The 13,374-nt window shown below is 38.1% G+C and overlaps 1 protein-coding gene across 3 annotated transcripts in view; it reads right to left on the reverse strand.

Annotated features, from left to right (window-relative positions):
- The window catches only part of CCNY (cyclin Y), a 107,466-nt gene that overhangs the window by 70,615 nt on the left and 23,477 nt on the right, over positions 1-13,374 (reverse strand). The gene's annotated exons all lie outside the window — the stretch shown is intronic.

The raw sequence follows: 13,374 nt of genomic DNA on the forward strand, positions 1-13,374 counted from the left end.
TAAACAAGATACGATCAAGTTCATTTCCATTGTTGCTTCAGCCTTTGTTCATTTTTGTAATAAAGGTTTGGGAGGATAGATGTCTATACAAACAATTTAAAAAATCAGTTCTCAAGATTTAATTATTTCCATCAGTCATATGTCAATAAATTCAATAACCAGCCTTAGAACTGACAGTTAAGATACTGAAGTGGTGGATAGGTTCTGCCTTTTAGGATCAACATCAACAGTAAAGAAACAAGCAGTCAAGAAATATACCATAGACTAGCACTTGATAGAGCAGCCATAAAAGCCTTGGAAAAGATATTTAGATGCCATGATGTGTTGACACCTACAAAGATCAGAACAGTGCAAGCAATGGTATTCCCTGTGACACTATGGAAGTAAAAGTTGGACTCTGAATAAACAGGATAGAAAGAATATTGATGCTTTCAAAGTTTGGTGTTGGAAAAGACTCCTGAGAATACTGTGCACAGCAATGGATCATTGATCAATTCAATCCAAAGTTCCCACTCGAGGCACAAATGACCAGGCCCAAATTATCCTACTTTGGACACATTATGTGAAGACCTTTCCCTTCTGATCCTGGGAAAGGTGGAAGGAGAGAGAAGATCAGAAGCAAAGTGGATGGACTCAATCACAGTTGCAACGGACACACTATTGGAAGAGCTGAAGGACCAGGTTAGGGACAAATCATCATGGAGAAAATCTATCTGTGTGGTCACTGAGAGTCAACATTGACTCAATAGCACACAATCAATCAATCGATTAATCAATCAAAATCAGTCATATGTATAAAACTCATGCTTTATATCATGCAGCTTTGTCTTTTCCCTCCCCCTCCCTTTAATGTATGTCTTTTCTTTGACACAGCTTTAACACTGAAAGGTTTACACATGCTTCAGATCAAACATTTTTAATTTTTTCCCACAGAAGTGGCAAGCTTAATTTTAGCAAGGGAAACATTTCCATGGGTAATTCCTGGGTTACTGGTCCATACAAGGTACTATGAGTTTGAGAGACTGTAGCCTAAGCAAAGGAGAATTTTACATTTAAAACAGTCCTGGTAGCAAGGCTGTAGTGTATGAAGAACGACTGCAAGAAAATGTCAGATCCATGGGAAATCAGTTCATTCCACAAATCTCCATATAAGAATTGCAGATAATCCCACCTAAAATTGCTCCTAAAATACCAGTATAGTTAGTGTTCATTTTTATCTTCTTGTTTAAAAGTTTTAATAAAAAATATATACAAAAATAAAATAAAATAAAACCTAAAGTACTAGTATAGTGTGGGATTGGAGGTTAGGTGAGCCCATCACTGTGAATTTGTCTTTCTTATAGTGTGAGTTGGATTTGTCTTCAACTACCATAACATTTCTTTCTTTTTAATGTTCTGTTTTGTTTGGTTGCAACCCTATGTGAGCCATCCAGAGTTGTAATTGTGAGATGGATGGCTACATAAATTGATATAATAATAATAACAACAACAACAAACAACATCTGCCTATCCCAGATCCTTGGAAAGGACTCAATAGGTGGATAAAAATGCCAAATTCAGTCTAAACTTCTGGCTGACTGTGCAACTAACCATGATGATGATGATGATGATGATGATGATGATGATGATGATGATGATGATAATGATTTTGCAGCAAAATTTCACAAACTGACTACAAGCAGTGTCATGACCGAGTTGCCAAAATTATTCATTGGAAACTTTGCCAGAGGTTTAGATTTGAATGTAGTAAAAACTGCTGGGACCATCAAGTTTAGAAAGTTTTGGAAAATGAGTGAGTTAAGATCTTATGGGACTTGTGAAGATCCAAAACAGACAGGCATCTTGTTCATAACATGCCTGAGATTACAGTTATTGAAAAGAATAAAATCTGCTTCATTGATGTTGCTATACCGGGTGATACTAGGATTGAGGAAAAACAACTGGAAAAAAATATGAAATACTGGGACTTGCAGATCAAAGTTGAACACCTATGGAAAAAGAAATCTGTTGTTATACAAATCATGATTGGAGCACTCAGAGCAACGCCTAAAGGACTCCCTCAATATCTGGAAATATTGAATTTATCGGACCTGAATTCCCTAAGTTTACAAAAAACCACCCTGCTTGGAACTGCCTACATTCTTTGAAGCTACCTTATTAATTCCTAGGTCCTTGGTTAGGACTTGAATTATTAAGTTACCACCAGTCTTAGACTGTGAATTTAACCATAGATTACACAACAACACCAACAGCAACAATAACAACAATATCTTAGGTCCTAGGATTTTATCCTAGGTATGGATAAAAATGCCAAATCCAGTCTAAACATCTGGCTGACTGTGTGACCAACCATAACAACGACGAAATAATGAGAAGAGGATACCTGAAAAGAATGCACCACTTCTGGAAAGAACAACATCCAGAATCAGAAATAACAGAACAGAGGCTAGCAGATGAATGTTGATTTAAAACATGAAATAAAGTATTCACAGAACTAGAATTGGAAGTACTGCAAAGGTCTACCCAGGACAAAGAAATTGAAGCCTTGCCAGAAGTAGCTCAGACAGTAGTGACAATTCAGGGGGAGTCGATAATAGAGGAAGCCAGCTTCGCTATTAAATCATTCTCATTCCCAAACCAGGCACCGTCTCCTCTGCCTTTTCCTCAGAAAGAACAAAGCCCTCTAACTAAAAAACAAGAAGACTTGAAACAAAGAATAACTGAGCACCTAGAACAGCACAAAGACAACAGAATAAGATTGCCTGCACTGAAGCTTGTTACAAAGAAACAGCTAGCACAAGTATTAAAAGATGCCAACACAGTAATATAAAATATAAGCACCAGCTCACTGCAAGAAACAAACCAAGTGATGTACAACACAGCTGCAGTTATAACTGAATACCTTGGATGCAAAATCAACAAACAAGAAAAAAAGCCAAACAGTGCACCACCAAAATGGAAGATCAGGTTAGAAAATAAGATCAGCATGCTAAGGTCAGATGAAAGCAAACTAGAACAAATAAAAGAAAAGAAGCTGAAGAACAAGAAGATCAAAGAATACCTGATCATTTCTTGATATTTCTTATCACCTAGAAGCAAGGAAGATCAAGGAAGCACTGGAAATAATAAAGCAACAAATAATAGCCATAGCCAAGAAGATAAACAGATACAAAACCTGAATTGCACACTACATGCAGAATCTCCAATTTCAGCCAAATCAGAAACTTTTCTACCAATCCATCAATGGAGATACTGTAATGAACCAATCAACCCCTGAGAAAGAAGAAACAGTGCAGTTCTGGGCGCAGCTATGAGACAACTGAAAGAAATACAAGAATGCAGCTTGGATAAAGGAGGTAGATAAGAATAAAAAAGAAGCTGAAATGAAAGAACTTGTAATGACAGCAGAAATGGTGGAAAAAAGGGCAAGGAAGATCAAGAATTGGTCAGCACCAGGTGAAGATGAACTGCATGGTTTTTGGTTGAAACATTTGACTGGTCTGTACCCACTCATTGCCAAGCAGTTTAACAACATACTACAAGGAGGTAAAATTGAAGATTGGTTAACATCTGATAATGAAAGATCCAGCAAAAGAGGCAGCATCAGGCAACTGCCAGGCAATTACCTGCTTGCCAACAACTTTCAAATTGCTAACTGGTATGGTAGCTGATGCAGTCCAACAGCATCTAGTTGACAACAAGCTCTTTCCATCTGAGCAGAAAGGAAACTGCCCAAACAGCAGAGGGGGAAAAGATCAGCTCCTGATTGACAAGATTATTTTGGAAAACTGTAAGAGAAAGAAGACCAACTTGAATGTAGCTTGGATTGATTACAAGAAGGCATTTGACTCCCTGCCACATGACTGGATAATCAAGTGCCTAGAAATAACAGGAGTCAGTAGAAACATCAGAAGCTTTGTGCAAAGATCAATGGCACAGTAGAAGACACGGATGCTGGTCAATGGTGATAGACTGGGAGAAGTTAATATCAAGAGAGGAATCTTTCAAGGAGACTCACTATCACCACTACTGTTTGTCATTGCATTGATTCCTCTGTCAACAATACTGAACTAGTCAGGCCATGGCTATCACATATCAAAAACATCTGCCAGGTTATTCCACCTCCTTTATATGGATGATCTGAAGCTGTATGGAAAAACACCATCTGAAATGGAATTGCTGCTCAACACTGTCCAAATATACAGCCAAGATACTGCAATGGAGTTTGGATTGGACAAATGTGCCACCCTTACCATCAACAGGGGAAAAATCCTGAAAAGTGAAGGAATCAAGATGCCTCATGGAAAAAACACCAAGAGTCTGAGTGAAGAAGATCACTACAAATACCTGGGCATCCTTCAGGCCGACAACATCAAGCACACTGAAGTCAAGAAGAAGGTTAGTAGCGAATACATCAGAGGAGTGAAGAAGATCTTAAAGTCCAAACTCAGTGGCGTAAATACCATCAAGGCAATTAACACCTGGGCAATTCCAATCATTAGATATACAGCTGGAATAGTGGACTGGACTCAAGGTGAACTAAAAGCCCTGAACAGGAAGACCAGAAAAATAATGACAATGAACCATGCCCTTCATCCATGCGGTGACGTTGACAGACTCTACTTACCAAGGATCATAGGTGGGCATGGAATGTTACAAGTACACCAAACAGTTGAAGAAGAAAAAAGGACATTGGAAGAATATCTGAAGGACAGTGAAGAAGATGCACTGCAGCTAGTACACAATGAAGGCTTACCGAATACCAAAGTATTCCAAACTGAATACCAAACTGGCCTATAAGAAAGACCAAATGAAGAATAGAAAAGAGACATGGCAAGGCAAAGGATTAAATGGCCAGTACACAAAAAAACTAGCAGGCAAAGCAGATAACACAAGACCCGGCAATGGCTAAGAACAGGAAAGTTGAAGAAAGAGACAGAGGGGCTAATTCTGGTGGCACAGGACCAAGCCTTAACAACAAATGCATACAAAGCCAGAATTGAGAAGACTGCAACAGACGGCAAATGCTGCCTCTGCAACGAAGTTGAAGAAACAATGGACCACCTAGTCAGCTGCTGCAAGAAGATCACACAGACTAACTACAAACAACAGCATGACAAAGTAGCAACAATGGTGCGTTGAAATATCTGCAAGAGGTACCATTTGCCTGCAAGTGGTGGGACCAGAAACAGACAAATAATAGAAAATGAAGAAGCTAAAGTACTCTGGGACTTTAGAATTCAAACAGACAAGCACCTGCCATACAACACCCCAGACTTAATAACTGTTGATAAGAAAGACAAAGAAGTCTGGATAGTGGACACTGCAATACCTGGAGACAGCAGAATAAAAGAAGAACTGGAGAAAATCACAAAATATAAAGACCTGCAAATAGAAGTAGAATGACTATGGCAAAAGAAAGCAAAGGTAGTACCGATAGTAATAGGCGCCTTAGGTGCAATCTCAAAACAGTTGCAGCACCACTTGAAGACCATCAGCATTGACAAAATCACCATTAGTCAATTGCAAATGGCAGCTTTACTTGGAACAGCTTATATCCTGCAACAATACCTTTAACACCATCAAACAACAACATCTGCCTATCCCAGGTCCTCGGGAAGGACTCAATAGGTGGATAAAATTGCCAAATCCAGTCTGAACTGGCTGACTGTGCGACCAACCATAACAACAACAACAACTTTTAGTCTTCTTCTAATAAAGAAATGATTACTAAAGCATTTATGCTGAATTAAAGGGCCAATCCACACATCCTACCTGTTGTGCATTAACACGTCCTCCTAACTGCATGTAGATCCTCATGATGCCACCTCCAACTCAACTCAAGCCTACTGCTAAGGCAGCCTGAGATCAGCTTTAGGTAAATGATAATAACTTATTAAATTTATATGCCACCCAACTCCCAGAAACTCTGGGAAGTTTACAAATTGTTAAAAATATGTAAAACAATTTAAGTGTGATGGGCATCATCAGTGATATGCTTGGTTCCATTTGGCTCAGCAAGCTTTCTGTGGGACAGCCCTCCCATCTGGTCACTGGGCACTGTGAATCCACAGCCATTTTGGCAATGGCTACAAGAGACAGGATACCTAGTATGCACAGCTTATTTCTTCTTCAGGGTGTGAGGAGCAGGCTGGAATGTTGATCCCATGGAGAAATGCCTGCAAGGTTTCCAGAAGTTTGATATTCCTGCTGATAAACAAAAGAAATCTAAAAAAAACTGTAAAAGAAGAAGGTCCAGATCTGTTTTCTCTCTTACAATTACAATAACTAATCTCTCTTGCCTACAGCTTCTCTATATAACTTCAGAAGGATCTAAACTAAATTTCAAAATATAAATTCCAGAAGGGTCCCTTACCCAATTGTGGAAAGAAGTTCATTTTTATAATTTTCTGATTTGCAGTTCCCTACTAAATTCTATCCTTTTCAGGTACTAAGTACTCACAGTTTTCAAAAACCCCTTTACGAACCCTCTTAAAACATTATTCCTCCACCTAACTCAACTTTTTTTTTACAAAAAAAATCTGAACTCCAGGAAAACAGATTGGCTAACATTACCCTTCACCTTCAACATGGGCATTCTTACAGTATAATTTTCAAGAACGATGGCCATCTACCACAGTCTATCAGGCTGGTGGCATTCTTCAAATATCCTTTCCAGGTTTCGCTTTTGTGTATAAGAAAAACATCCTGTCTCCCCCTAGTATGCCCACATTTTTTCCAAACCATATCCAACACAGTGCTTCCTTTTAGGTTAGGCAACATTTTCAAATGGCAACATACTTCATCATTCTTGGAGTAGAGGAGTGCAATCTATAACCAGAGGTAGAAGAATTCCAACACTGATATGAAATTACAATTTTCAACATTAGAGAAAGGGAAACTATATGATTGGAGAGTAATCATATTAACTGCATTCAGCATTAACATATATTAAAGCAATGCAAAGCAAAATGTCATTTTTGTCATGGGCCCACCCATTACTTTTTGAAGGCAAAATATGGGCTTTGGGCCATAAAAGGCTTCTATCTGCTTGAAAACTTGGCCACTTATATAACTGAATACAAGTAGTCCTCATTTAATGATTGCCTCAGACAGCAACCTTTCGCAGTTACAACGGTTGAAAAAGTAACTTTGCGACCAATGCCTGCATTTACGACCTTCACAGTGTCTCTCTCTCTCTCTCTCTCTCTGTCATATGTTCGCCATTACAGTCAGTTAGTATGCATTGTCCTGTGCCTGACCGGTTCCCCCCACCACAGAGCAGAGAGATTGCCTAAACAAGCTATCTCTTCCTGAGCTGCTTTTCTCCATAGCCTAGCATCCCCCTAACCACAAGCTAACAATCTCAGCTCTGTGACCTTAATTAGTAGACTACAACCCTGGTAGCTACTGCCTGTAACTGACAAGACCCTAATCAGTTTCACACTAAAGGCTTTTGTTTGCCTCCTAATTAGGTAGTGGTTCACAGCGGTGAGCATGCTAGGCAAACAGCTGACATTAGCACATTCCTTTCGATGTATATTCCCCACTGTGTGCTTGTTTGCTTTTTGTAATTCCTTCTTCTCCAATGAATGTATACAAACATCAATTCTGTTCTTGCTAATTATCCCAGCATCAGGATGAGCATTCCAAAAGGTGAGGAGTGGGGGAAAAGAGTCGAGTTTTGGAAAGCTTCCCTGCCATTTGGGCTCACCTGGCTGTTTGGGGTTGTATCCTTCTGATGCTATAAAGGAAAGGAAAGCTGAACTTAAATCATTAGCACAGTTGTGGTCACGTAATTTTTCACTTAGTGACTGTTTTGCTTAACGACCAAGTTGCCAGTCCCAATTGCAGTTTGCTAAACAAAGGACTACCTGTACATCATTGCTGGACTGCTAGTCAGATAATATCAAGATGGATAAAAGTTGAGAGGAAACCATTCAGAAAGGACTATTCTGTAAGTCCAAAAGTATAAATGCTCATACAAATCCATCCTTCTCCAGCCTGGCAAGCAATTCTGGGGGTTACAGCCCCCAAACATCTAGAGATACCAAGACAAGGAAGACCCTGGGATAAGGCAGTATGCAAATTACAGTACCCGTGCTATCTTATAAATAATAATTCAATCAAAGATCTGAATTCTGAAACCCAATATGCCATACTTACTCAATTGAAAAAATATAGAACCAACTGGTGATTTCCTGAACCTTGCCCTAGTGAGTTACTTCATGTTTTGTTATCACTTTTGCAAAGTGGAAGGAAAAACACTCTTCCTGTTATTGATGAAAGACCATTCTCTAGGAGCCAGAGGTTAAGAAATAAAAGGATTTTTTTTTTTAACTGAAAGGAAAAAGAGCACAGAAGACATTAGCTCTGCTGCCGTAATTTTAAAAAGAAGTATTTGTTCTCACTCCCTTGTTTCCTATCGCATAATACATTCCGTACCCATTCAAGATTTCCCACAGAGAGTTCGAAATACTTCATTGTTTTCAGTAGGTTTATAACCCAAAGGTTGGATTGACAGTTATGCCTTCTACAGCAGCCATAACTGCAAAGCAACTAGTGTAAAAGCAACAGGTCTGACTTTTTACCTTAAGATCCATTTTTTACCTATGTTTTTGTAGTAATATGTCTAACTGCTTGATCAGGTTATATTCTCAGAGCTGAACGAAAATCCTTTTTCAGGATTCTAGTACTGTATTTCACGTTTCCGAAAGAAGTTATGAATCTGAATGCTCTCCCAAATAGGCGGGGGGGGGTCACTACTCCATATAGGAAATTAGCAGGACAAGGAAGAGGCAAGCACACTTTTATCCTTGCCAAGGCATTTTTCTAGGATGAGAGAACCTGTTTACAGGGTCGCATTCAAATACAAGCTTTTTTAATCTGCTGCCTGAATTCAAAGAATTCAGGAAAAGCTTCCCTAAATGATCCTGTAAGCTACGCTGTCAGCTCAAAAATGGATGCATTTTGAACAACATACAAAAGCCAGCTCTGAAATTTGTCCTTGGTACTGGAATAAATTCTTTGCAAGTAAAAAGAACAGGTCAGATTTTCTGTCTCTTTAAGAGACAGGAAAGAAGACTAAGATATAGATCGCCACCATTGGAGAACCAACACTATTTTGGGAAAACCATGAGCGGTTCCAATATTTCCTACTAAGAGTTACAAACAAAAAAACAAAACCCCTTTCCATTAAGCTGTCACTACTACTAATGACTTTCATACTGAGTGTTATTAATGTGTAAAGCACTATCATTCTTCAAGGTTACATCTCATTGAAGATTTCATAGATTCTAGAGGTCTCACCCCACTTTCTGCGAAAGGTGTAAAAACCTGTTGATGAGACACTTGTAACATCTGACTATAATTATCTCAACGCATGTGAAGGACTAAAATGCAACAAATAAATAGAAGTACAACATGCTGCCATTAAGTAATTTTATAAATACAGAGGTACCTCGGGTCACGAACCCTTCTGTTCACGACCAATTCGGGTCACGAACAGCACCATTCGCAAAATTTTGCTTCCGTTCGCGAACGCCGGATCGGGTGACGAACAGGATCCACGGCCATTTTCCCTCCCGTGACACGTGGTCATGGCTTCCTGTAGGGAGGGGGACTCTCCCTCCAAGCAATAACCGCCTCCCCACCCGCCTTCCTGTCTTCCACACCAGAAGTCACGTCGAGCAAGGTTAGCTGTCTCTCTCTTCGTGCTGTACTTTGTGTCATATTTTTGCGGTTTAAAAAAAAAATACATATGGTTCAGAACGGATTAACCGTAATTACATTGAACCTTATGGGGAAATTTGATTCGGGTCGCGACCAATTCAGGTCACGACCAGAGTTGCGGAACGAATTAAGTTCGTGAACCGAGGTACCACTGTACAGTTACCATGTCTCTACTTCCAATTTCTCTCAAGTGACGAATTAAAGGCAAGAATGTTACCTGTTTTATTAAACTGAAATTAACTATGTTTGAAAACAGAATTTAATGGCAAACTTTCACGTACAGTATGCAATAAAGCAGTGCAAACTAAGGAAGGGGGACAATGCAACCCCCTTCAGTAGCTAAACAGTCCATCAAAGTGGGCCACCTTCAAGGCTGAACCTAAAGAAGTCAAGTCAGACAGGTCAGCAAGAGATTTCACTAGCTTGCTACAGGAGTAAGAGTTAAAATTAATTTCTGAACACCTAGAGTCCAGTAGCCCTCTTCAGAAATGCTGACACGCCCTGTCAGACGTTGCAGATTTCCCTCTTTTCAAAAGGGCATCAGACTGGTATACTTCCTAAGTGACTTTTACACGCCAGCAATCACATACAAAATTTCCAGTGACGAAAGAAAAACACAAACAGCGCTTGAAGAGATAAAAGAACCTTTGTTATCTTGATTTCCATCTTAAATATTTAAAAATAAACATTCATACATTCTAAGACAGAGGAAAGTGGTTTGGAATTTCAAAAAAGTATGATCTTAGATGATGTAGTATACTTATACCCCATTTTTGCCTAAATTAAAGCAGTACGCATGGTTTTATTTCAATTTACTGTCTCCGTACAATTTGTTATGCTCAAAGTTATGGTCACTCCAAGACAACTAGTGTGACACAAAGCTGAGCAATCCTTTCTTCTAGTCCAACTCCCAGAGTTGATTCATTGTATCTTACTCTTTTTTACCATTTTAGATATTAAATGTTGTTTGCCACAACAGGTGATGACAACAAACCAACTTTGATCTCAGAATGCTAAGAGGGTCAGACCTGGTTAGTACTGAGTAAGATGCTACAAGGAAATCTCAGGATGCAAACTAGGTGAGGAAGTGAAAAAAGAAAAAATGGAAACAAGAAAATTAAGACCCAAATCTAGATTTGTTTTTACTCAATAAAGAAACAGATTAATTTTACAGTAACTATGGTTTGGGATCACCTCCAAATCAGAGCAATGCCTTCTATCATCTTTTAATAAAAATGAATTCTTGATTTCCTGCCCACTTCGAGAGAAAGATGCAATAAAAGATGCTGTTTATACTCATGGATAAGCTGAGAATTTTAGGTGACAAAATACACCCCAAAAATCAGGTTCAGCTTATCTGCAGGTGGGGTTATCTGCTACTCTGTGTGTGTGTGTGTGTGTGTGTGTGTGTGTGTGTGTGTATCTATGTAATACTTTTTTAAAGTACCCATATTTCCAGTATATACTCACGTATAAGCCCATCCGCAGAGCAGCAGACCCTCAAATTTTTAACCAAAATACCATGAAAAATGTGGGTCAGCTTATCCATGGGTGGCACATTTTTCATGGTATTTTGGTTAAAAAATTATATATGGTAATCTTTAAAAAAAAAATTAAAGAATTAGATGGATATGGGCTACATTCTCCTACATTGGTATTTCAATACTTGCATTTGCTGAATAAATTTAAAATGCCCAAAGAACGTATCAAGAAGAAAACTACGTTACATTTCCATGTAGTCACCAGGACTTCAGATTGACTCAAGGGAGTCTTTACTTTTGCTATTACGTATTCAAACAGTAATAAGCTTCTCCCAAGGAACAACAACCTACTACAATGGCTTTACTAAGCCACCAAATATGCTATTCATATTTGATATTTCACTGTAATATTGTCTGCCAATAATAATGTATGTTCCTGCTCCATTTCATCATGTACCATTACATGCCTGAAACACTTAGATGTCTTTACAGATATATTCCTATGAAGCCTTAGGTCTAATCCTATAAATGTGATAAACATCAGTGCAAATACTATATATTTACAGACTTACATTAACTCTAGTTTCAACCCAGGTCTCCCACTCAGCTAACAGAATATTTTAAGCAATAAAAAGAATAATCCTTTTTATTACTTTAGAAACAGAGTACACTCTACAACTAATTCCACTGTTTCTTTAGAGAAGGTAGAGATGATGAAAGGGTGCAACAGGAACAGTTAAAAAAGAAATACACTTACTATACCAAACTTTCAATACAGATTTGAGTTGACTTGTGCTGCTCAGTCATAATGTGTTCTAATTAATTTTAACTCAGTGTGCTGGACAAACCTAGTTACTGTGGTTTGTAAATCATGGCTGTTTGCCATGCTTTAGTGCACTGAATGAACCAGACTACTATCCAAGTACAATTACAATTTTATGTAACAGTTTTATCTGTGATAAACTTCTTTAACCATCTTGCTCACAGCCATTTTTTTCATCTGCACCGCTTAATATATTTCACCCAACCTTTAAATGATGGCTTATATTGTGTTGCTCACAGTCAACCAGTCACCAGAAACAAAATGACATAATTTCCTTCCCTCTTTTTCAGGCAAAATTTTATTCTTCAGTGGTGGAACAGTTGAACCAACATTCATAATATATTCATTTATACACAATTGAAAGTATGCAAGTGAGAATAAGGTTCCTGTTTTAGATCTGTATCAGACCTGAAAATTGTGCATTCCCTCTGATAGGAAATACCTTCAAACTCTACAAATTCTCAGCACAGATGCCAGGAAGTCCCTAAAAGGTGTTCCTCTTTAGTAAAGAGAAGTTTTTAAAATAAGAATAACATCGACAGTAACAAATTGCTACTTGAACACCAAGAGATTCTATAAAGACCACCCCATATGCAGAGTTCAGGATGAAAGAGTAAAGCAGTTCCATCCTGCAGAAGGATAAACTGTTATCTATTTTTATCAATAACATCATCAGTAGATGATGATGAAGATGAATAAATGGGTGGGAAAAAAGGCTTAATATAAACTCAGGGATTAAACACAATAGAGCCTTTTAGAAAGTTGTACGCCTCTACCCACATGAAACAAGTCACACCATTTGTTGCAATTGTCCATAAAAAATAGAAAGTTCGAAATTCTGAAAACAGGAATATAATAGATATATTAGGTTAAACAGCTTTATTATGCAAATACTTATATTAAACTAAACATGGTAACAGATCCAGATAAGCAAACTCTGATCCAGAAAGCTTTGTTCATACTACTAACAATTTTAGATTATGCACCCTCCTGAAACTGAGCAAAGAGAATAAAATTCTAAATACTTTGCAGGTTTGTAAATATTCAACTGACAGTCTTTCTAAACTGAAATCAACGAAACTGAAAAACCTTTAAAATGATACGTGATTAGCAGACAAGTGATCACCTAGCTTCAGTTTACTGAAGAAAGGCAAGAAGACATTAAAACAATTTTAAGCCTAAGTAAGCATGGAAGTTCTGAAAATAATTTATTTTTTGTGAAGTTGTGGTATAGTAAGGAGCTCATCTTTACATCTGTGGGCAGAAGGGCAAATAATTTTTGTAATTATATAATCAAGGCTCATTTTAATAGCATCAAACAAGCTGAAAAATGTTAAA

This window comes from Python bivittatus, unplaced genomic scaffold, assembly GCF_059951505.1.
Source record: "Python bivittatus isolate LINGU-HERP-01145 unplaced genomic scaffold, Pbiv_v1 ctg000610_np1212, whole genome shotgun sequence".
NCBI lineage: Eukaryota > Metazoa > Chordata > Lepidosauria > Squamata > Pythonidae > Python > Python bivittatus.